The sequence below is a fragment of the Apus apus genome, chromosome 1, assembly GCF_020740795.1.
Source record: "Apus apus isolate bApuApu2 chromosome 1, bApuApu2.pri.cur, whole genome shotgun sequence".
NCBI classification, from domain to species: Eukaryota; Metazoa; Chordata; class Aves; order Apodiformes; family Apodidae; genus Apus; species Apus apus.
In genome coordinates, this window is record NC_067282.1 from 34,445,587 (window position 1) to 34,471,370 (window position 25,784).

At 38.9% G+C, this 25,784-nt stretch overlaps 1 pseudogene; it reads left to right on the plus strand.

The window, feature by feature from the left end:
• The first annotated feature begins 2,435 nt into the window (after positions 1–2,435).
• Positions 2,436–3,784, plus strand: LOC127380424 (MYCBP-associated protein-like; annotated as a pseudogene).
• The last annotated feature ends 22,000 nt before the right edge of the window (positions 3,785–25,784 follow it).

Below are 25,784 nucleotides of genomic sequence, written 5' to 3' on the forward strand. Positions count from 1 at the left end.
AAGCTGATTCCCTCACAAGCTGAATTTTCATCAGATAAAGGTCTCATTATTGCACTAGTCTTATAGTAGGGCCAAAATCCAAATGCCTGCAAGCTTTTTGTATACCACGTATTTTTTACCAGTGATTCTTCTAACATAATATTTTTAATTTTTAAATGAGAAATCAGGAAAACAAGAAACTTACTCTGTCTTTGGTTCCCTAGACATACTTTTTATAGTTAAAGGATTTTTTTTCCTAAGGCTATGGCTGTGAAAGGTACAAAGAACAGTGTGGAGAGCCTGTACCTGCTTAAAACTGGTATGTTCACATAACCACATTGCTGCATCCATCCAAAAGACTAAGTCATCTAAATTGCTTTAAAAGCCCAAGTGAACACTATGCTACATGGGTGTAGTAGTTCAATGCAGTGAAAGCTTCAGGGAATGCATTGATACTATAAATAATCTGAGATTTGCAGCCAGTGCAGTGCCCTTTTCATGATATAGGTACCAGAAATGAGGAGGGGAAGGTAGATATTTTCTGAGATGTTACTGATGCTCATGCCAACAACAACAAAAAACACAGTATTAAAAAAAAAAATATACAGTGGAAGATTTTAAGTACATTTTTTATGTGCAAAAGCCAGATGCAGAAATGAAACAAAGTCTCTCTAAATGAAAAGCAGCAGAATTTAGAGTCACCACTATGGTCCCTGTGCTTTGCAATTTGACAAGATAGGCTATAAAATATTTAAAGATTGTTAAAAGAACCAAGATTATTTTTATGTACATTTGAAACATTATGTTAAAATTGTCCTATAGCGTTTCCAAATAACATTAACATACTAAAATGAACCCAGCAGAGTTCAACCCAGAGTCACCAGAATGGTTAAGGAGCACATAAAGTACAAGAAGGGTCAAGGAGAATTCAGATTCACACACACAATCACAAGGAATCAAAGTTTAGACAACTTTTGGAAGGCAATGGGGCAATTGTATTGCTGTCTACAACTACATAGTGGGAGGGTGCAGATAAGGCAGAGGTAGATTCTTCTCAGAAGTACACAGAATAGAATAATAGAATCATCTGGTTTGGAAAAGACTTTGTCACAGTTTGACTCCGGTTTAACCCTTCATCCTGGCCCAAACCAGGATAGACCTTTAAGATCATCAAGTCTGACTTAAGATAGCACTGCCAACTCCACCACTAAACTATGTTCCTAAGCACCACATCTACACATCTTTTAAATATGTAGAGGGATGGTGACTCAACAGCTTGCTGGGGCAGACTGTTCCTATGCCTGACAACCCTTTCTGTGAAAAAAATTGTTCCTAATACCCAATCTAAATCTCCTCTGTCACAAATGAGACAATTTCCTCTTGTCTTATCACTCGTTACTTAGGAAAAGAGACTGACACCCACCTTGCAACAACCTTCTTTTAGGTAGTTGTAGAGAGCAATAAGGTCTCTGTCTCCCTTTAGCCTCCTTTTCTTCAAACTATAAACAATCCCAGTTCCCTCTGCTGCTCCTCACAGGACGTGTGCTACAGACTTTCCCTAGCTCTGTTGCCCATCTTTGGACATGCTCCAAAGAGCATATATATTTGTACCTTTCTTGTGCTGAGTGGCCCAAAACCAAACCCTGTACTCAAGGTGTCGCCTCACCAGTGCTGAGTACAGGGGCACCATCACCTCCATTCTCCCACTGGCCACACTATTCTTCATACAAGCCAGGATGCTGCTGGCCTTCTTGGCCACCTGGGCACACTGCTGGCTCATATTCAGATGGTGCTCAATCAACATCCCCAGGTCCTTTTCCTCCAGGCAGCTTTCCAGCCACTCTTCCCCAAGTCTGTAGCATTGCATGGCGTTGCTGTGACCTAGATGCATTACCCAGCTCTTGGTCTTGGGATTAATAGATCAATAAACAATGAACATAAGCTGCAGCTTGAGAAATTCTGACTCAATATAAAGAAGCATGTTCTTAACATGAGGACAGAAAAATACTCTAGTAGGTTTCCCAGGGAGACTGTGATATTTCTATCCATGGAGAGATTCAAAAGTGTGGACAAGTTCCTTAATAATCTCTTCTAACTGGATACATTTTGACTAAATTATGTCTATAGATCCTTTCAAACCTATACTATTATATAATTCTATTAAATCTGTGGCTTAGTTCACTGAAAATTAGGAACCTCCCAGGCTCAAATGTGGTTGTTGCAGTCAGTTCCAAAATGGATGATAACTCCTAGGAAATAAGAATAACACCAGCACCCTAGCGAAACACTGAAAACTGAGAAAAGTAACAGATTTTAGAAATGTACTGAAAAGCTCGCCAAAGCTAACCCCTCCTCATCTGTGGCTCTACTACCCACTGCTCCCAGAAATACCTCTGAGAAATTCAATATATATCAGTTCCTAGCAGATCTAAAATGTAAACAGTAGGTTGGATCCTATGGCGTTAGTGAGGCAGCGAGACCGGGGCCGCGGGAGGCGGAGGCAGCTGACGTGGCGGCACTGCCAGGAGCCTAGCCCATCCCAACGGAACCCCAGGACTGTTGCTGAGTGGTGGAGGTAAAGTGATTCCCACCTCCCGTTGCATTCTTGGAAAGTCTCCAGGAGCATAAGAGGGAAGCCTCAGCCAGGAGAGACACTCAGGTGGCAGATTTTATTCAGGTTTCTCCTCAAGATCTTGCTACAGCAGCTTTAAAAGAAGAAAAATGGTTCATCAGACTACTACCAGAGTACAAAGCTCTCCAGAACTGGCACCATCATATTGCAATCAGGAAAAAGCAGGAGAAATATCTGGGAGAAATTGTTCAGAAGCCAACGGATAAATTGCTAATGAATGTCTCTGAGCATTACAGGCAAATCCAGGAAGAACAGGAACTCTTTGACCTGAGTCTCCCTGCCCTGCTTCCTGGAAAGGGCTACCAATGAGGCAGTGAGTTCTGGAGTCAGCCCAGGTGTATTGGAGATGAACTCACTGGCCTGACAATGACACTGACTCAGAGACAACATGGCTACCTAGAGCCAATGACTCACGTACGGAAACCTCACACTGTCTAGATGGAAATGGGTCTGAAGCCTCCAAAGAACATCCCTTTCTATGGAACTTAAAAAAAGTATTTTCCTGAAGCAGCAAAGGCAGGAGCTAAAATCTATCAGAGGGGAACTAGATTTTTAAAAGGTGGATCAGGATGGACTGGAGGTGGTCTTTCAAGGGCAGCCTTTCACATCTGTGTCAACTAAACCTTCTCCACATTCTACCAGTTTGGAAGAGTCTGAGACCCTTAGTAACTCCTTATGTGATAAGGCTGATGTGGTTCCAGAAGCAGTATGGGATCCATCTTTAAATTTCAGAGGCCATCCTGTTCATTGGATCAACTACACCACTCCTTGCAGAGATAAATTTGGCATTACTGCCCCAGTCATGTTTGAGACAAAAGTGAGAGAGTTAGATGAAAACTCTCTGGCAGTGAGCAATGATGGCACAACAGTCACCTACTATCAGTGGATGAGGCTTTCAAAGGGGATTCCCTCCAAAGAAAAAGGATGAGAATGCCATGTTTTTACTTTGATATCAAATCAGGTGTGATTTTTCTTGGACAAACAAGGAAGTTTGCCATCCTCTTCAAGTCAGACAGAGCAGGTGTTTTCAGCCAGTACCAGGAATTTAGGATACATCCTGTGTTATAAGGAGGAGCTCTGCTGCAGGTGCTCCTTTGTGGACTTGCTGAGTATGTGGATAAATGGGCTGATGTAAGAGAGAAACTGAAGGTAACCAAGCATGTAACTGGATAACTGGGCTTTGAACTTAATATGCAAATAGAGCATAAGGGTGGCTTAAAATAAAATTTAAAAAAAAAAAAAGTTAGATGTGATGATCTAAAGGTTGATCTTTTCCAGCCTAAATTATTCTATGATTCTAATACAAACACAAAGAAAAATAGTTCCTTCATTTAAAAATGAATTTGACACACAGCAGTCTATTTTTCCATTTTAAAATTAAGTATTTCTATTTGGTTTTGTTGTAATATTTGTTTCCCCACACACATCGACATTTTGACACATGAAGGAACAATAAAGAAGATTTATTTAGAAATTTCCTGGGAATTCAACATATTTGGTGGTATTCACTTTAACTTTGTTAAGTTTTAACTCTGGTTTGTGTCTTTTTATTTTGTTCAAATGAAAGAAACATGCTCAGAGAAGGTTTCCAAAGAAGCGTGCATCATTAATTTATAGAAAGTTGTAAATATTTATTACTATTTTTTCAACATAGCTAATGCAACCAAAGGAAAAACAAACAAACACAAAATCAAAAAACCACCACAAACAAAAAACCAGCAACAACAACAAAAAAACCAGCCCAATATAGAAATTGTGAAGGCTTGCTTCCATTAAGATGCAAGAGATGATCTTCACTTCCTATAGCTATTTCCTTCTTCAACAGTGATCAGTACTGCATATAAACTTTGTAGCACCTGAAGCAAAGGGAAAAAAATGGTTTTTAAACAGAGGCGAAAAAAGTCCTGATTACAGGAGGCAGTAATTGCTGTTATAATTATTTATCTTTTCTTGCCCTCATCCAATTTATGTCCCATATAAGTTGCAAGTCTAGTAGCAAGTAGCTCATAAAAGTGCAAGAAAGGAGTAAGATTCTTAATGTATAAATGTCAGGTTTATTTTCCAATTATGCAAAACACTCATTGCTTCTTAGAGAAGTAAGAAAGCGACTTCAAGAAATTCAAAGATGGGGAAATTTTGCATAAAGCTAAACCTTTTACAAAATCTTTTGTCCTAATCCTTTGTTTAAACCTGAAATCCGATCTGGTAGATGTACTAATTGATGGGAGAGAAGAGTAACTCCGTCTTTTTTTTTTTTTTTTTTTCCCCCTTCTCTATTACATCAGTGGGCACCTGGAAAAGTAGCTCCCAATGAATTCTTTCCAGGACTGGATGATGGTATTTCCCTGTTGCAAGTAATGTTTCATTTTATAATTTAGAATCACAAAGAAAGAGGACATCAGCTGGACATTCACTTGCCTTCAGATAAAACAGCTTCATCTAACTCATTCTTCACAGGTGTTTGTCTCATATTCATATTCTATTTTTACTTCCTTATTTGGGAATCTTTGTGTCTTCTCAATTTCTGCCATTACTCCTTTTTTTCTCTCCACTTGAAGCTTCCTACTCAGCAGCATCTCTTTCCATTCTTTACCTTTTTCCTTGTCATTTTTTCGTCTTCTTTCAGCTTCTTTTCCAGCAATTCCTATTCCTTTAAATCCTCCTGAAGGTGGTTTTGTTTCCCCCATCCCCTCTCTGCATGTTGTCTTTATATCTTTTCTACTCACACGCACACACATACACACTCCCTTGAAAGCTAGGCTAAATAGAAGAGGTCATGGCAGTGGGGGCACGTGAAATATAAGCTTTTCAGGTCAAAGGGAATAATAACAAAGAAAGTGATAAGCAAAACACAGACACAAACCTGATAAGTACACAAATAAGGGAAACAATAAGGATACTAAAACTCCTCAAGCACTAAACGGTGGGTCATTAAGGAAGTACACCTTTCAAAAGAGATAACCTGGGCTTTGTAACAGATAAGAAGAGGGAAGAAGGATCATTATGGATATTTCGGGCAGGGAGGGGAAATCTGGGGGATTATGCAAAATCATTAAGGAATGGGTAAAGGAAGGGTCATAGGTAAGGAAAGGGAAGCACTGGGAAGGGAAAAGTGTGAGGAATGGGAGGAAGGATAAAAGGGTTGATAGTATGTAAGCAGGCACTGGCCATATTATCTGCCTGAGCCCTGTGCCTGACCATAGTAGTCTTCGTAAGTCATTTCTTCACCATCTTCTGTGTATTGCCGCTTTATATCCAATGCATGAGTGCTGCAAGGTCTAGGTGCTGGAATCTGGAAAAGGAGACGTTGGGTGACAAGGCTCATAGCTCTGTGAGCCAGTGACTGCAGGGACCAGGGCATCAGTCTTTGCATGCATGAGTTATAAGGGTCAGGAGTTGTGTAGGGGTCCCAGTGCATTTATATTTTCCCCTAGTGAATTTAAGTTGCAGTCCATGGATGTGCATACGCAATTCACTAGGAAATTTCAAGCTGGACTAGACTATGAGAAGGAGGAAAACGTGCATCTGGAAAGGTTAAAAATCCTTGTAAGGGACTACAGGCCCCTTATATCAGAACAGGGGTATCAGGCAGGTGAAAGGCCTGTGCTGGTATTTGGGGGTACCTGGGAGTGTGGGGTGCTTATGGGACAAGCGTGTGAGTGCTGCATGTTTGCAGGGAACACCCAGCTGGACCAGCAAGTTTGGGACTTATGGAGTGGGTAAGAGGGAATGAGATCTGGACAGGAGTGCTATGTGGGCAGGAGGGTGATCTTCTATTGATCTTCTGCTTCTGCCAGTCCAAAAGGAGGGGATGTGGTTGTCTATACTTCCATGTGAGTTTTATGTTTGACATATGTGAGTCCTGGCAGCACTCTATGTGGATGTTGCTGAAGGCAGTGCCCTGTGCATAGCAGTCTGTATAGTAGCCTACGTAAGTGACCTCTGTGGTGCATGTGTGTGCACACACCTCTCAGGGGTGCAATCTCAGCCTCACTACTGGCCCAATCTGCAAATGGGAAAGCAGCAACCGTGTCTGTCAGCCTAGGATGGAGAGACCTAGATCTGTGGGCACATCTGGTTGGGCTCCAGCATCTAGGCAGGAAGAAGCTTTGAGTCCCTGAGTCCACTGGAGGCCATGACTTCACAAAACCCTTAGGGAAGCTCCTGAAGACCCAGTGTCTGTGTTCCTTCATCATTGGAGTTTAGAAATGGTAGTATCCAGGAAAGTGTGTGACTGGAAAGGCACCAATTAGAGAAGAGCTTTCTAAATAAACTTAGAAGGAACCTTTCAACCTGAATGTTTGTACCATTAAGAGAGTTTAGGGGGAGTAAGAAAAAAAAAAAAGTCTAACTTCAGTCTCTGGTGAAAGGCACCTGTAGGTTTTCTGCAATTATTGTCAACAGTGACAGTGCCTTGTTTTTCCTTTGCAGTTCCACCACATACTGACTAGTGTGATTGTTTCAGTGATTTCTGTTTTGCAATAAATCTGAAATTATTTTCCTTGTCAGCATGCTGGCAGAAACAGTGTGATGATACAGAAACAGTGACAAAACAAAGTGGCAACAGACACTTCAGGTACCTTTGTCAGATACAAAATATGCAGTATCCAGCAGATAAATCTATTAGTTCTTAGTAACAACAACTGACAATAAGACTAAACAAATTAGATTTCTTGAATAGGTGGGCAAAGTTTTCCGAGGGATCTGCAAAAAAGCATTGTCTGCCTTTTGCCTTGGGCTGGACATGGCAGCAAATAAGCGTAATGAAAATGGGATGCAGGATTATTTACTCCATTACATGCAGCCTTCAGGTCAATTTGCAAACAAACTTCAGCCACTAAATTGTTGTAGGAAGATTTCTGGTATTTTTAACAACATAAGCCGTGATTAGAACTACATATATCTTATATATTTTTGCTGGATTTTGTCTGTCAGGACATACGTATAGATGTGACCCTGATTCAGACGGCAGTGCTAATAGTAGTCCAAATTTTGCATTGTTTTGTTTAGAAAGTCCTTATTTATCTAATACAATTGCTTGTGCATAAGGATGTTTTGTAATTATTGAGCAGACCTAAATCTCAAAAATATTAACAGATTGCTTGAGAGTGAATTTATCAACACACAGGGGATACAGATCAAGGAACATTTAGAAGGAAAGGATATTATCACAAGTGAGGCTTTCCTTTTCTGTACTTCTGCATGAAAGGGTAGCAGCTAGCAAGAGATGAACACAAGTAATAATAGTTTCAGTATGTTTTTTTCGGACACAGTGATCCAACATTTTTCCAATGCAAGCAACTGAAAATCCGGAACTTACTGATTTAAAAACTTCTTAGTGGTGTTTTATTCAATATATTTGTGCCTAGTGGTACAGCACTTATCTGGGATCTAACTGTGATCTGTAATTATTTATAATATTCCCTTTAAGGTAGCAATCTAAATTAAAATTACTAGCCAGAAGGTTTTTTAAAAGAGCAACCCTAACCTCCTTAGAAAATCACAGGCATATTGATATAACTAGTTCATCATAAATTTTCTAGCTCCCTAAGGCATACCAAAGTCTTTTTTCTTTTTTCCTTTTTTTTTTTTTCCTGTTCCATTTTCATATAGAATCTTGTTGAGCATTTTTCTACACTTTCAGGAAATTTTCAAGAATATAAATCTGCACAGTTTCAAATTATAAGCTTCTATATAATTTTTCTTTGTTTACAGATTTCCTAGTTTATGTAAAGGCAATGAAACGTGAATATTTGGGAAGCCACAGGACACTGGTAAAATTTTGTATTATGTTGCACACGACATTGACTCATTTATTCCCTTATTAACAGGAAGTTTTTATTATCACTTGTAGGAAAGGAGTATGATGAAAATTTGTTGCGAATCTCTAGTCTGGTTGGTCACTCAGCAGGGAAATAAATAAATGTCTCCAATAACTTTATCTAAAGCATTATCTTTGGTAAACACAATAAAGTACACATAGAGACATGCAAGCAACGAAATACCAGAACATCTGGTGAGCTGCAGGTGGGCCAGGAATATGAAGTTGAAACAGGTGCAGAGAAGCAGGTTTTCTGATTCTGAAATTGTATTAGATGCTGATAGGCTTCTATATATGTGAGGCAATGACCTGCATGATTTCCACGTAGGTTAGAATCAGTCATGCATCACATTGAAGAACATATTTCACAAGACGATACAGCTGTAAAGGAAACAACTGCACAAAGTTTTTCATTTTAATATGTATTTTAATAGCTATGTCTGTAGATTCCCTAGTCTTCTAATTCCTTGCCTCTGTCTTGTAAGAGATACCTTAACTAGTAATGCAAGTGAACTCTGGTGTATAAAAATTGCTGTTTCTTAAGTAAAAATGCTGTTATTTAAGGTGCCTTTACTCTTCCCTTTATAGAATAGATTTTTTTTTAAGAAGTACTCAGTTAAAAATATTGAAGGAAAAAAGATAACTCTTAGTAAAAAGATGTTTCAAAAATACAGTAATATGTTTAAGATCCCAAAAAAAGGAGCTAATGCTTCCTCATCTCTTTGGCCACCAAAATTTATCTGAATACTTTAGGATGTCAAAATAGGACTGTCAAATATATCAGGCATTGATATTTCTTTTATGTTACGTATTTTAACTTCATCTAGAGCTCCAAGGAGCAGGTTACTGTCAATGACTCCTTACGTTGTTTTACTTCTGCTAGATTGTGTAAATTGGCAAAGGAGATTTAAAATTTGAATGTGTCTCACTTGAACTCATTTGGATCTCATTTGAAATAATTCTTTTTCATTTACCATCAATGGCACAGACAATATATACAGCCAGATGTAGTTTGGCCACCTTTTGTGCAAAGATAGCCTCTTTTATGTGTTTCTGTCTGTGCTTCTAGAATCATAGAAACAGAATTATTTTAGGTGGGAAACACCTTTAAGATCACTGAGTCCAACCATAAACTTAACACTGCCAAGTCCATCACTAAACCACGCCCCTAAGCACCACATCTACATGTCCAGGGATGGTGACTGCCACTTCCCTGGGCAGCTTGTTCCAATGCTTGACAACCATTTTGGTGGAAATTTTATTCCTAATATCCAATCTGAACCTCCCCTGGCACAACTTGGGGTGATTTCCTGAAGTTATATATAGATATAGAACTATATATACATAGTTCTATAACTTGTTACCTGAGAGAAGAGACCAACTTCCACCTAGCTATAACCTCCTTTCAGGTAGTTGTAGAGAGCAAGAAGGTCTCCCCTCAGCCTTCTTTTCTGCAGGCTCTACAATCCCAATTCCCTTAAACACTATTAATAAGACTTGTTCTCCAGAGCCTTCACCAGCTTTGCTGCCCTTTTCTCAACTCGCTCCAGCACCTCAATGTCCTTATAGTGAGAGGCCTAAAACTGAACACAGTATGCAAGGCGCAGCCTCACCAGTGCCAAATACAATGCCCTAGTCCTGCTGGAGTGCCCCTGTCCAAGCAATGTAGTGAGAAGAAAGGGCAGAGATATTTCATTACCACATCCATTTTTTTTTTATAGAGAAACAGGTTTCAAACTCAAGGTTTGAATTCAAACAGAAAACAGGCATATGAATTCAAAATGCAAAAAAACGCCAAGCCAAAGCAAACCAAAACATATTTACTTAACCTAGTTACTGTTAATCGCATAGTTACCAGTTGCGTGTGCTACACCAACCATTATAATCAAAGAAACCTGATTGTCTATTTTATGCTGACTGCCTTTTTCTTAAGCCCTTTACTGGTAAAGGCTTTTACTCTGTTATTTTTTTTGTTTACCTTAATAAACAGTAAATCTGCAGATTGCCTTAATACAGTTTTTTCCACTGGTTTCTAATCAGTGCTGCTTCAAATTTCTTTTATTCTTCCAGTTAGAAAATGGTAGAATGCCCACTATACTACTGCTACTGCCATTTATATTCCAGAATCTCTTTGAAGATTTTAATATCCAAACATCCTACAGTATTGCCTTCCTTTCTTTCAAGATGCACACCAAGCTGTGTTATCCTGTCCCTACTTTGCCTACATAGTCCCCTGTGAGTCCAACTCATACCCTAAATGGTGTGCCTGCTGCTTCTTGGAACACAGTGTGTGGTTACATAATTAACCCAGGCATCTACACACAGAAGTACCAAGACCTCTTGGGGCAACATTTCCTTGAAGAGAGGTCACTTGCATGCCTGTATCAATATTTGTAGCAGTTCCAGACTGTACTGAACTACATGGTGCAGAAACACAAGCTTGATTACTTCTTTAATCAGTTGTTTTCCAGTCAGCTGTGAGCAAAACACTTTCCTTTATCTTTTTTTTTCCTCTCACAGACCATATTAGTTTTCCATTCTCCTCCAACTGCTGGAGAAGTCTTATCTACCCATTCACTAGGCAAAGACCCTAATAAAACCCCCTTTGAATCCATATATTGACAGAGAATACTTGTTTGGGATCTAATTTTCACCCAATTCAGATTGAATCTATCAAAAAAACCCCAGAGATTTAAATAGAGTTCCTCCTCATTTAAACTTGTGCAACCCACAGGCACATCAGGAACCTCCAAATAAAAATAATTCTTACTTTAAATGCACAAGTGTTTTGTTTTGTTTTTTTCTTTAGTGACCTGAAGGGTTGCTTTCTTCTATTAGTAATTGTTGCAGCTGCTTATGGTCCTACTTAAGATTCCTGGTGGCAGCACTTTACCATGCAAGTCACTGACACCTCCACATTTCCCTCAGAGTGACACAAGGTCGTAACTAAAAGGATACAAATCAAGGTGAGAAACCTACTACTGTCTGCTATTCTTGCAGAAGTTCTGATCATTATGCACACCTCTGCCAGGAATAAATTTCATTGTTGTCTCTAAAACGTTGATTATTCAATAGCTTAAAGGACCAAAAGCTGTTCAGAGCTGTTAGTTTTTAACACAGAAAACTTTATTCATGAGACTGACTCCAGTCCATTACACAGGTTTGTGACTGGTCTTCACCAGTACTACTTTTTCCTTTCCTTCCTCCCTCCCTCCCTCCCTTCCTTCTGCCTGCCCACCTGCCCGCCTTTCTATACTGTCTATCAAATATTCTGAATGCCAAAATATATTGTATCAAGGATAAAGTAATTGTAGGTAGTGGCTGGGAATTTTGTATGAAAGCTGAAGCACAGTAGCACTGTAAGAAACTGAATGTTTTCAAAGGGCTAGGATCCCAAGAATCGAACTTGCAGTATCATAAGGTAAACAAGTACCTTTCTTCCACATAGAAATCTAGTTTGTAACTGTTCTCCTCCCCCCAGATTTGTTATGCTATGAAACACGGGAAATTACCATTTTAGATGAAACCACAGGTCCAGCCCAATTTGCTGTCACTGATACCAACCTCTGGTGGATATTCAGGGACACAGCATAGGAAACAAGGACATAGTAATTGAATATTCAACTCATGACACCAAGAATACTGGCTCCAGAGGGTCTGCCTTTATTTTCAGTACATCCCCAAAATAATGACTGATTGCATCAATTCAGGAAGTTGCTCGTCTTTGAGCTTAAACCTTGAGCGAGACAAAATATTCCTGGTAACTTATCTGAACATTTTCCTAACATAAGCTCTTTGAGCAAGAACATTGAACCTTTGTAAAGAGATATTTGAAATGGCTTCACTGAAACATTCATGGGAGTGAGAGTTGGAGAATACACATGCTAGGAGAGGAGCTGTAAAAGAAACAGAGTTAATATCACAGAATTTATCTTGAACATCAGACAAAATACCTAAGTATGCAAATATTGTCCAGAAACTTCCTGGATTTTAATTTAAAGTATCAACTGACCAAACAAACACTTGAAAAATCTAGTCCCCTAAAAGACAGGAATTGTTCTTATGAAATTACTCTTGATGAAAATAATGAAATAAAAACTCCAAGTAGAAGAGTTTAAAAATGAAGTTAAAATTAGGGTTATTATTTTCTATTAAGCTTTAAATACAAAGAGAGGAATGTTTCTAAGTTATTAATTAAGTAAATTAAATATATTATATTAGATACTCACCATATTATTTATTTATCAAGTGGATATGATATATACACTTATATAAATACTGAAAAAATAGTTCTGAGACTTGTAAACTTCCCAGGAACACTCTGCAAACAGTAATCACTTTATTCCTCTGTAGTTATAAAGATTTTTTTTCTAGCTCCCAACTATCAGAGCATGTGAACATCTAACAATGTTTAATTATTTTAATTTCAAAACAGCAATGTGGGTAGAAAATGCAATGCTATTGTTACAGAGGGAGTAAAGGAAGACTAGGGCATAACATCTTTAAGAGAGTGGCATGGCTTTGTCACAGCCACACTGGAAATTTGTGAAGCAGCCTTCTATCCTTTATAATGACTGATCACTGGACCACACGTTGTCACCATCTCTGCTTAATGGCTGCATTTCTCTTAGAGCTGGGTGCTCTCTGGAGTGAGGATGGGCCCCAGAATGTAGTGGCATTGCCATCTTACTCAGGAGATAACCACAGCTGAGACAGCATGCTGGGTGCTGCTGAGGAGCTATCTGTGCTGATAGGCACGTGAGGAAACACTTTTGCATTGACTGTCTAAGCTACTGCAGCGTCTAGACCACAGTATTAATTTGTAACTTCCAAAAGAGTGAAGAGGCCAGTATATCTTTCAATGAAGCTGGAAATAGTCTAACTTTGTTCTACATAAATGTGTGAAGTAGAAGTTCAAAGGTTGTTCCCTGAATCACATATAAAATCAGTCTGCCACCATGTCAGCATCATATGGTAACACTTTAAACACTTTTTTTTAAGCATTTCATTTAGGAAACAATTACTGCAAGTTTTTGTCTGATATAATTAATAGGTCAAGCAGCACTTATTAAGTCTTTAGGCATTAATTAACATTTTAAAATTATCACATATGACACATTAATTAGATATCAATCACTTATTAGAACTACTGACATTTAATAAGCATTTTAATTTATACCAAACTATCCTGCTGTACATATCTTTCCAAACTACAAGTACCTGCAAATAGTACTTAAGACGTTTAGCATGTTAGCTCTTATTTTGTCTTTGTTATTAGCACGTACACAGAAAACTAATTTATACCTTACATACTTTAGTCATGGAAACATATATATTTCCAGTCCACTAACAAGTAGCAGAATTTCGAGTATGTCCCATGCATATTAAAATAATTCAAAAAGCATCACAGAAATTACCATTATCTTTGCCCTCTTTCTGTGTCAGCTCTGAACTTAAACCCTCTTCTGATTCTGCTGTCCTGTCCTGAGGAAAGAAATACAAATGGCCAAGTGTTAATTGCTGACCTCTGTCACCCTTTAATTATGCATTCTTGTATATACTTTGATACTTCCCTTGCATAGCTATCTACTATTGTCAAGATCTTGCCATTAGACAGTTTGCAGGTGTGATCTCTCTCTTGACCTAATTGCACTTATTATCAGTCAATTTTTATAATACTAACCAGGTTTTTTAGGATGACATATAAAAACCCTACAGGGTGCCCAGACTTTACAAGACTAATATCCATGTTGGCAGCTTGACAAGAACCAGAAAGCTATCTTTCTTCTGCACATACTTTTGCATATTTTTCCCCACTAATATGTGCACTATCCCATAAGATTCTCAGAGACTTGCAAGTTTGCTGAACAAAAACAAAAAAATCTTGCTTGTTCATTAGATGTTTCTTGAGTCATGTACACCTATGTGACAGCTAAAGTGGAATTTTAAAGTGTACAAATATGGAGACTTCCCCAGCTTTCTCTATACATGGCCTTTAATTGTATTGGGCTGTGTCGTGGTTTGGGCCCAACACCACAACAAAGGAGCTGCCACAGGGCTGCTCACTCAAATCCCGACTCCCCCCCCGCCCTCCTCTCCTCTTCCCTCCCTCCTCAAAAAAGCTCATGGTTCAAGACAAAGGACAAGGAGGGTTCTTCACCAGTTAAGGTCCCGGGCAAAACAGACTCAACTTGGGGAAAAAATAATAATTTAATTTCACACTAATCAAACACACACAGGAGACAGACAACACAAAGAGCAGTGCTTAAAAGCATTGCCCCACCCCTCCCTTCTTCCCAGGCCCAAATCACTTTGTTCCCTGTTTCTCTCCCTCCTTCCCCCCAGCAGCACAGGGGGACAGGGGATGGGGTTTAGGGTCAGTTCACAGGCTGGTGGTTCTTGCTGCACCATCCTCCTCAGGAAGAAGGATTCCTTACAGTCCTTCCCCGCTTCCTCATGGGGTCCCTCTCATGGGAGAGAGCCCTCCATGAACCTCTCCTTCATGAGTCCTTCCCGCAAGGTCAGGAGCAAGGTGCTCCAGTGTGGGCTTCCCACAGAGTCATGGGCTGCTTCTCCTGCTACTGGGGCCTTCCAAAGCTGCCCAATAAGAGTCCACTGGCCACAAAATCCAAGTCCACTGACCAAGGTCACCCCTCCTGGCACTCCCAGGGAATGTTCCACCACGTTCCTCTGTGAGTGCATGAGGACAGCTGCCATCTTGCCATGGGTTGCAGGGGAACTTCTGCTATGGCACCTTCTTCTCCTTCTTCCTCCCCAACCACCAACACCGCTCTCCCTCTCCAACACTGCTCTTCTCCCTTAAGTACTTCTCTGGTCAGGTGTTACCTCAGTTCTTTTGTATGTTAACCTCTGAGGCTCATCTATTGTCCCTCTAATGGCTCCTTGGCTGGGTTTGGAGCAGGGGGAGCTTCTCAGCTTCTTACCGGAGCACGCCTGGGCCCCTTCCCCGCTACCAAAAAACCCACCAAACCAAACCAGAAAAGGCTGGGTTGTCTGGAAAAGGAACACAGTATGGCAGTAATCTGCAGCAGAGGTGTGTGGGGTGGTCAAAATATGCACTTTCATGAGTTTTCAGCAGCCTTATTTATCTGATTGCTTCTACTCTACTCAGTGAACAGCAGCACCTGGTAGTGGGATATACTTTACAATGTTATCCATGTGAAACTATGACCAGAGCCACAGAGGGAGAGTGCAAGTCAACCACACAAGTTTCACTTGCAGTGCATGAGACTTGACAGATCTGTAACACATCTGTGATGGCTTAATTGGTGTAGCAGAGATAACAACAAGTAGTATAAGCAAGCTCTCCAGGTGTTCTGGGAATATACATGTGAGTACCCATACTGTCTTCTTGCATTACAGCTGCTAGCTTTATTAACATACAAAATGTAGGATAACATACTACATTTTCACCTTTTCAGATTTGACCAAGTCTAAAGGTAATGAAGGGGATTGATAGAAGTACTACACAGTTGTTCTGATGAGAGTATATATATATATATATATTTTTTTTTTTTTTTCCAGGTGTGAAGCAAAAAGGCAGTTGACTTGAAGGCTAGATTGCAAGGGGACCTTGCAACACTGAGTCTCATCACATGTAGGTTCATTCTTTGGCCATGTCAGACTTGGGGATCTAAAGTAAAACAATTTCCTAGGATCTCTCAGTAGTTCACAGACAATGATGAGCATCACCAAGGAAGAGTTCTGAGCAGAAATAAAACACATTTCTCAAGTACAATCCACTGCCCTTAGTTAAATACCTTGACTCTCTACAATGCACAAGGAGGATTAAATGGGATTCACAACTGACAGCATGCTGTACAAAGTTTATGTAATAGTGAAGGTCAAGACTTAAATCCTGGACTGATGTCAGACCAGGTTTACAACTCAGAAACCTTCTTTCACTAATGCATGTGGTCCTTTTCTTTCAAAACAACAGGCACCTCTTCCTTATAATACAGAGGTCAGAGGATGATGTTCCTACTATTTAAATGGGATTCAGACTGAAAGGATTCAAATCCACATAATTCTGTGGCTGTGAGATGCTGAGGAATCTTCATTTTGACACTGTACTACTTTGCAGAAACACATGCAGAATTCATTGGGCTAGAGAGAAAAGTGCAATCCCAGTGACTGCAGCCATCTGCTGAAGGAGAGGTCATCTGCCTCTTGACCCCAAGGACTGTTATAATGCTTTATAAACCAAAAAGTGAATGAAGCTGTAAGTAGGTCTAGCATTCAAGATAAAAATTCATCTCTTAAAATTTTAACCCCCACTGAACTGTAACTTACGGTGCTTGTTCTTTCCACTTCCATGCATCTTCTTGGCAGAACTCATTGCCTTTTGACATCAGGAGATCCCTATTTTCTTCTTTTTGAAGCCTACATTTAAGACTGATTTGTTTTCATTGACTTTTAACTGACATTAGCTAATTATTAACTCTGCTGGATAGATTAAATTTTAATTTTAATGCCATTGTAAAACACCATGAGCTGCCTCAGTGTGATAAGATGCTATAAAAGTTTAAACTGTTGTTATAAGTTAGCCACCTGTTCAAAACATTAAACATCTACATGTTTAAATCAATCACACTGCACTGGATGTCCCATCAAGGCTAATGTTGATAAATTATACTCTTAGCTGTAGTTGATTTAGAGTCATTATTCTCCAGAATTATAGAATATTGGACTTTATTTTTTAGAGTTTTATTTAGGATTGTAAAACCCCAAATACAATCCAATGCTTATTTTGTTATCTGCTAAATTGCTTTTAGATTATTGTGGCTAAAAAGTACCTTTGAGGTTCTGTCTAGTGTATGAGACATATGCTGGAGATGTACTGTTCCAGAAGGAGTTTCTGGAAGTACTGTGGAATGGTAGAAAAGCCTGTCTTCATACAGTTATTTCCATCTCTGGGCCTACTCAGAAGAATTGGATAAAATTATGTATAGAGACAAAAAATCATAGAATCGTACAATACAATCATAGAAAATTTTAGGTTGGAAGGGACATTAAAGATTATCTAGTTCCAACGACCCCACAGGGGGAGGAACACCCCTCTCTAGCGCAGGTTGCTCAAAGCCCCATGCAACCTGGCTTTGAACACTTGCAGGGATGAGGCATCCATAGTCTCCCTGGGCAACCTTTTCCAGTGCCTCACCACCCTCACAGTGAAGAATTTCTTCCCAATACCTAATCTAAATCTATCAGTTTCAGCTTAAAGCCAGTATCCCTTGTCCTATTGCTACATGCAGTAGTACAAGTAAGAAATCCCTCCCTAGCTTTCCTGTAGGCCCCTTCAGGTATTGGAAGGCTGATATAAGGTGTCCCCCAGAGTCATTGTTTCTTCATGCTGGACAACACCAACTCTCTCAGCCTGTCTTCATAGGAGAGGTGCCCCAGCCCTCTGATCATCTTCATGTGCCTAATGATGAAGCTGCAGGCTTGAGCAAATATATTCTTCTAGTTATGGCATTCACCTAGCAAAACCTACCTTTTTGTGGATTTTCTACCTATAAAACAGGGCTAATATTTTTCCCATGCCCATCTTGTCTCTTCACATGGCAAGATCACTTGGGTGAGTATTATTTGATAATCAAGAGGATTATTTCTGTAGCTCAAAAAAAGAAAGGCAGAATATTGAGGCTGCCTATTTTAGTAGACTAAGTTCTGTGGTCAGAGAACTGACTTTACTACCTCCTGTTCTTGTGCTCAGAAAAAGCTTGTAAATCAACCAAAATGCGTGAACGTTATGTAACTGAAATAATTTTCAGCAGCCCTGCAGCTGAATGACCTCTTCAGCTCATTCAGTGTTTTCATTTAGATTAATATACGTTCTTTATAACACCACACACAAATGCTATATTGTCTTTGCGGAGTTTTCACTTTCCCTTTGTAATACATTCCTGCCAATTCCTAGAGTAAGAGTTCAGTGAAAGACTCCACAAAGAGCTAAATTTTTAACTTTGTTATTGAGGTGAAAAAAAGGTAGAAGAGGATTTATCTGGCTGCATAAGGCTTTAGCATAGTTTTACCATCCATGCTCCCCAGGACTGTGCTTCCAGCATGCAATGTCTGTGCATAGGATACTAATCTGTGCCCTGACAGTGATTACTAGTATCAGTGTAACTGCTAGATGGTAGAGGAACAGAGGTTCATACACAGGTCCTGAGGTTAAGAAGCACGAACTGGCTTATACCAGAGCTGCTGTAAGCGAGCTTACTCTAGAGCATGCTCCCTGTGCCCGTATGACATGGCTCTGCACCCTGCATCTCTCTAGGATCTGTGTGTTACTCCTACAAATACAACTTATAATTACTATTGATGTGAATTTTCAGTGCAAAGTATTTTAAAAAAAAAGTGAAGGCCATGATATATCTTTCTGCCCCTGGATGCATTGCAGAGCATTTCAACATATGTGAATATATGTTGCTTACCATGAGGTGTCCTAGCAGTTGTTCAAGGGTTACCTTGCAAAGAGTGTTTTGCAATGACCCAGGACATGTCAAATAAGAGAACAATCAAGGATAAAAGAAAATCAGATTCCAGGCCCAAGCTTTCTCTCTATGACTCTTATTCACTAAAATAAGACTTTCCCAATTCTGAACAAAAATCAGTGAAATTAAGCTTGCAGTTGATTTAGTCAATATCTATATTGCAGGGGATAAAATCCTGAATATTGAAACATATTTTTTTCTTAGTACACACAAGTCATTTGGAGCTTTTAAATGCTTTGGTGCATTGTTCTTTATAACTGTCATTGTTGTTTGCCTCGTTTTGTTTGGAATTTCTTCAGTAACTTACTAATGGAAAGCTGAAATGCTGTTTGGCGATTTTTTCATCGATGCAGGTGGAGGATTTCTGTCCAAGCATTTCTCGAAGAAACAATTTTGTGTAAGCTGCAAGAGATACCATAACTAAGGGGATTATGGAGACCTGACATAATGTGTCATTTGTCCTTCCTGACAAATGTAAATGCAAGAATAAAATCCTAGGTGGAAAAGAAGAACATGAGTCAGGTTTGAGTGAAAGGGCAACAACGATTCTGGTTTCGGACTTGGTGTGTTTACCTCTATTTTTTTCTCAGAATTATCTGCATTGTGTATTTCTTTCTAAGTTTATCTTCTATTTTAAAGAAGCAATACAGACCAGCAGTGACTGTGAAAGGTTTGCCAGTACAGAAAATTCATATAAGGGTAGTTTCTGTTAGAGGAAAATACATCCAACAGCCCAAGACAGGAGAGACAGACACTGCTCCATGTCCCTGGGTCTCACCAGAAGTGAGGCTGCAGGTATATTCTCAGCAGGCACATACACCACACACGTATGTTCCATGTATATCCATATACAGCATGTATATCCATATACATAGGGCCAGTCAGCCTGATTACAGACAGACACCCACAGAAACAGACAGCATGAATGTCCTCATTCTGTTTCACTCTCTGACTAAGCAGGATGGAGCTCCACCAGTGAGAATATTACCATACAGTGTGGATCCCTTCATCAGCTGGGCTCAGACACTCAGTCTGTCCAGGAATTGCCCCTGGATCCCAGTCTCACCAGTTGCTGGCACATGGGCATTCAAGCCTCTGAGGCCATTATCCCACTCCTGTTGCTGGTACAGACAGTTGCACAAACTCAAGCAGTTTGCCGCTAAACATACTGGATGACCCTTGGGGACCCATCCACCCCCTTGTTCCCAGCCACTTCACCCACCCACTAGGTAGCGCAGTGTGACCTTTGCTAGTGATGACACAGTCCTTTGTACGCTTGCATCCGCTCTGGTTGCTGCACTCACAGTAGCACACACACCTACCCCTTCCCCCTATACAAACACATATGCATATACCGAGTAAAGAGCCCTCGCCCAGGAAATAGGTAGAAAGGAATTTAATAAGAAGGTAGGACACACCACACTAGTGAGGCACTGGATACAACCAGATTGCTAGTGTGCTGAGTAGCCAACTTTTTACATGTGACCAGCCCTTTTTATACCCTTAACCCTCTATTTCCCATATTTGTTTGCCCCAAAATCACCTAAATCCCTCCCTTGTATCCACTCACACCCCCCCTTCCTCCTCTAAACATCCCATAATAAGTTTTGTGCCATGCTGAAATGCTCTTCCCTTGCATCCCATAATATATTCAACAGCAAGCCCATTAGTCTGAATGGTTATCCAGAGATAACCATCAGTAACAGAGCTGCTGCTGATGACTCTCCATGATGGATTCCATGCCTGGTTGATGGCGCTGGCTTCTGCTGGGACAGCCTTGGGAGGGGCCTGGACAGGGTGTTTGTATCTCAGAAGTCTGTAATTTGAGTTTCCACTTGCCACTGTGCATCCTACTGCTCCCTGATTTGCACAGATGGCCTTTTAATGAGCCAGTGTCCTCTTGTGAATAACCTTGGAGTGGTCCAGCAGGGTATTTCTTGGGCTCTCCCTCCAGCTGTTGTCTTTCTGAGTTGCTTGGGGGTGGGCAGATGAATTTTAATGCACAGCCTTACAGTTTTAGCACCCTACATTAACTTAGTGCTTGCTGGAGACCTTACACCTCCAGCTTTCAAAATCTCATTTTATTTAATTGGGTAGTTTCAGTCTCGGTATTTAACTGGGAGTAACAGGTTTACTCTCACTCTCTGAAAAAGAAGTATTAATATTGTCCCTAGCTATGGAGAAACCTTTAAAGTGGTGACCAGAATTAAATTAATTTCTATAACTGCACATTCAGAATCCATATAATCCTTATATCTTCAATATCCAAGGATCATGCTGAGTACTCTTTAATATAATTTTTTATGTCAGAGGTAGAATAATTTATGCCCAAGAACTTTTGCGGAGGTGATAAGAAATGGCTGTTCTCATCTACTGGCAGAGATTCAAAAGTAGCTGCTTGCCCTGTGCTTATCAAACGTATACACTGAGCTCAGGTGGGTGCTAGATGCACATCTCTGATACCTGAGTGGAGTGAATATTCTCCCTTTGAATTTGTAGGACCCAGAAGGAATAATTCTCTCCATTCAGACCAAAGAAGCATCAGCATCTGTAGAACAACAGACTATATTTGCTAAACCTTTGTGTAGTAAGTAATTCTCTATGTCTCTACATGACCCTCATCTATCTTTCAGAAAATGTTTCATTTAGTCTACAAGCAGTAGGTGTTCACAGTCTGATTGGCATCTGGGCTTTTTTGTTAGATATGTCTGTATTATTCCTTAATTATTACATTTTAAGATAATTATTTTTTGCTTTGACAGACACAACCTTGGTCCTCTATGTAGCTTAACATCATCTTTAGAAAAGCACTCAGACTTTCAGAAGATAAAAAGTGGACAAGAAATACACTGAGAAATCTAAAAAAAATAATTTGGCAATATGCATCTAAACAAGCCTTTGGGATGAGTAAAGTCTTACATATTTTCTACCGACATTTGGAGACCAAGCTGTGCAGAAATTAAAAACTGAAAGTAATTATATGCTATGTAGTACACTTTGGAAGAAGTTAGAAAACTGTCCATTGAAAATGTAAAAAGTTTCTCATCTCTCCATGTTGTTAGTGTAAATCCCTTTCTTATCTGAGTGGTTTGCTGTCTGCTGGTTTTGCAGTAGCACAGAATAAACCATAAACGAACCTGCATTCTCAAAAGGCATTAGAAAGTTTAAAAATTATTCAAAGTATAGAGAATGAAAAATAGTTATTTAATAAAATTTTGTGTCTATCAAGAGCAATGTTTTATTTTAATTTTTTGATAGATCAGAAATATTCCAAATAAGATATTATAATTCTATAAAATTGAACTGGGGGGAAAAAAAAAAAAAAAAAAGTTGTTTCAAGGATCACCTATTCTGGAGTTTAAATAAACTGTTCAGAAAAAAAAAAAAAAATCACTAATACAAATAACAGGTCCCCTAAACAGTTGTCTGCTTAATTATTAAAAAGAATATTCCTAAGGGGAATTACTTATCTAGTTGACATTTACAATGTAGGGATCTGCATCTGATATAAGTGATTAAGCCCCTATTAAGCCCCAAGTGAGTGATGTGATTAAGCTCAGTGAGTGATCCATTACACCCTACATCTTAATTCTGTAAATGGTCAATATAAATGCAGCCTTGGCTCAGTTCAAATGCCCCATGCAGGTATCAAAGAAACTATGGGCTATATTCTTGTCAGGCTGGCAAATAAGACATGGTACTTAGAGGAAAGGTGTGACTGCAGACAAAGAGCCAGAAATCTTGCAAAGGTAATGAAAGGTGCTCTTGCGTATTCAAGAGGACACTCAGCATATGTGCTCAGGCAACTGAAAAAAATCCTCTGGTTTTAAGCTTTGGATGAAACCCATCTTAAGTTGAACTAGCCCATTATCTGTCGTTATCTTGCTGTATGCTCTGTCCTGATATGAATTGAAACCGTTTTTCTCTACACTTAAAGAAATAAAATTTGTAAATCAGATACATTAAGTAAACTTTGCCTCTCTATTCAGCACCTGCAAGGGCCACACTCAAGAGTATTTTTTCCAGTTACAGGCAAGATATTTTAAGGTTAAAGAAAAACTGAACAGAGCTCAGCATTTCCATGCTGTGGCCCATGGAAATGTATATAAAAGGAAAGGTTTCTGAAGAAAAAATTTAAATTAATAGAAATGGACAAAAGTACCTTCTTACTAAACTGTTTCTTTCCCAGGGATTCTATTGTGCTTCATGGTCACTGGAATGAAGATAAACTGGCTTAATTTTTAAGTGAAGAAGTTTTGAATTAGAATTTAGGACTTTTTAAATGCTAAGATTTTGTGCACAAAAAATGGTCTCCAAGGAAGACAATAGGATCTCTTTCACTGGAAATTTTAAAGTACTAAAAAAACCCCTAACAGATATTTGAGGCGTCTTTGATTCTGAAAAAAAAAAAAAAAAAAAAAAGTAGTCACATTTGGTTTTTAAAGAGATTTGATCAGATGTTTACGGTCCTTATAATCTGTATTTCTGTAGTTTGTTAAGTTATTACTTAGCTTTAGCTGTTTTGAAACTAGGTTCCTAGCTTGAGTTAATCCTCTATACAGGCCTGAAAGTGAATGCTGAGTGAAAGGCAAAGTGATTCAATCTGCCTGATCACAGGCCAGGTGAATCACACCCTGGAAGTAGCTGTCACTACAACTGGAGTCACCTGCTGAGATGTTGGGGTGTTAAAGAGCTGAATGGTGAGGTCCTCATCTGAGACAGTGAGGACCGTGTCCTGGGGGTGTTGTCTATAGCTGTTTGTTGATTTTAAGGAAGCTCAGACAATTAGTTTACAGTAATTTCTAAAGGTGAGATGAACCTCACATTTTCTGAGTATAAGGACTTTGCCAGATCAATATCTTTGAAAAGTCCAGCTTTGTTAAACTGAATAAATTAACTGATTTCTTAAAAGATCTAAGAACATACTTTATGGCCATAGGTCACTCTTTTAGGACACTGACAGACAAACTCAGAGAAATTATTTTCAGAAAAAACCCTGGCATATGAGATTTCTTAGTTTGTTAATAATTTTATAAAAATGAGGATGTATGAATTCAGGATAGAAAATTCTTCACAGTCTTTTTTTTTTTTCCATAATACACACGTTCTTATCATATTACAGTCATGACTTGGCCTTAGATCTTAGACATGAATGCTCATAGACTATTGTATCATATTTTTAATATTAGAAAATGTGATTTATAGAGCTATCTTCATTTAGGTTTCTAGAATTTTTGCTTTTAAATTCAATCTTTATTAGTTAAATCCAATAAAATGTAGATCGTGAACATTCACTATAGTCTAAACTGTCTGAAATTCCATGAAAATCTTAATACAGTTAATTAAAAAATTAAAATTATTTTACTAGCCTGTGTCCAATAATATGCACAATTCACATACAGAGTCAAGCATGGATTTTAGGTGGAATTGCTTGATTATTTTTATTTTTTCAAAAGCCATTTTCAAACAATACTAATAATTGAGCTTTTACTACTATGTTTCCCTTTGTAAGCATAGGCAACATTTTGAATGTTCAGATTACCTGAGTATAATTGATCATGCCTACAATTATCTAGATATCTCATAAACTGAGAGCAAGCTATAAAAAACAAGTAGCTTTGGCTTCCAGGAATTCCTCTCAAAAAGACAAAAAGGAAACTATTTCCTCTTCTGAATAATAGAGGTAATTCCTGACTCAGTTTTTCTCATGCCCTAGCACAGTGTCTCAGATTATAATGTCTGGAAACAACGTAGTAACTCTCTGAAATGCACTTGAAGACATTTCAGAGCCAGGGGAAAACTATGAAAATAAACCCTTACTTTTCTGATTCTTTCTAGCATAGATGTTGGAAGAAAAAACAAATAGGTGTTCAGTGTATCTGAGACAGATGTTACTTGGCTTTACAAAAAAAAAAAAAAAAGTGGAAATTTCTGCCCTGAGAAACAACAAACAAACAAAAAGCAGACTTACAAGGGTGGGTGTCCAGTTCCCTTGATTGTGCACATAAGACTAAAACAAATATATGGGTACAATTAATTTAGTAAAGTAGTTTAATAGATTCTCAACTGTTGTTGCCATTAGGTATATTTATCCAGGCAGTGGCCATCCCAGAGAGGTGTTGTGTATTGCTCTAAGTAAAATCTACCCTAGATATCTGTTGCATCAGTGGAAGTTTTAGCACTCCAGTAAGAGACCTAAAATAGTAGCTAATTTTATATTTATATGCTTTTCCATGCAAAATTTCATGAACAGCTGCACTTCTGATAAAGAGAAGTTGTCAATAGATAATATTCTATATTTTGAACCCTAGGAGGAGAACACCAAAGGAAAGTGTACGACAGGTGAGACATATCTTTGATTAGTTTAGTATTAAACATATGGAACATAAATGAAATTCTGCAGCCTCAGGATTAAAGGAATGTATAACTAAGATGGTTCTTTACTGAATATGTTATCCCTTGGTGTACATAACTATCTCTGATGTTACTTCAGAGGAAGACCCCCACCACTTGCAAAGAAGTGTGAACCAAAGGAAAGATGGAGGCATTACAGGCTATTTTGGTATTCTGAAACATTCTGGCTTCCTTTTTTATTTTTTGTTCGGAAAGACCTATTACAGCTTTCCCTTTGTAGCTTTAGTGAAACCAGAAATAAAAGCTATCAGCGTGTTCTATAGAACCATGATATTTCAATTAAATCTAATGTTCAAATAGCATAAATCTGCCTTAGAATACTGTGCATATAGGAAGAAAGAATAGGATATCTTCTATGACCTGTGATTCTCTAGTATTCTGTCTGATAATGCAGTAGGGTTCCTTCAGAGTGTGTGGATCG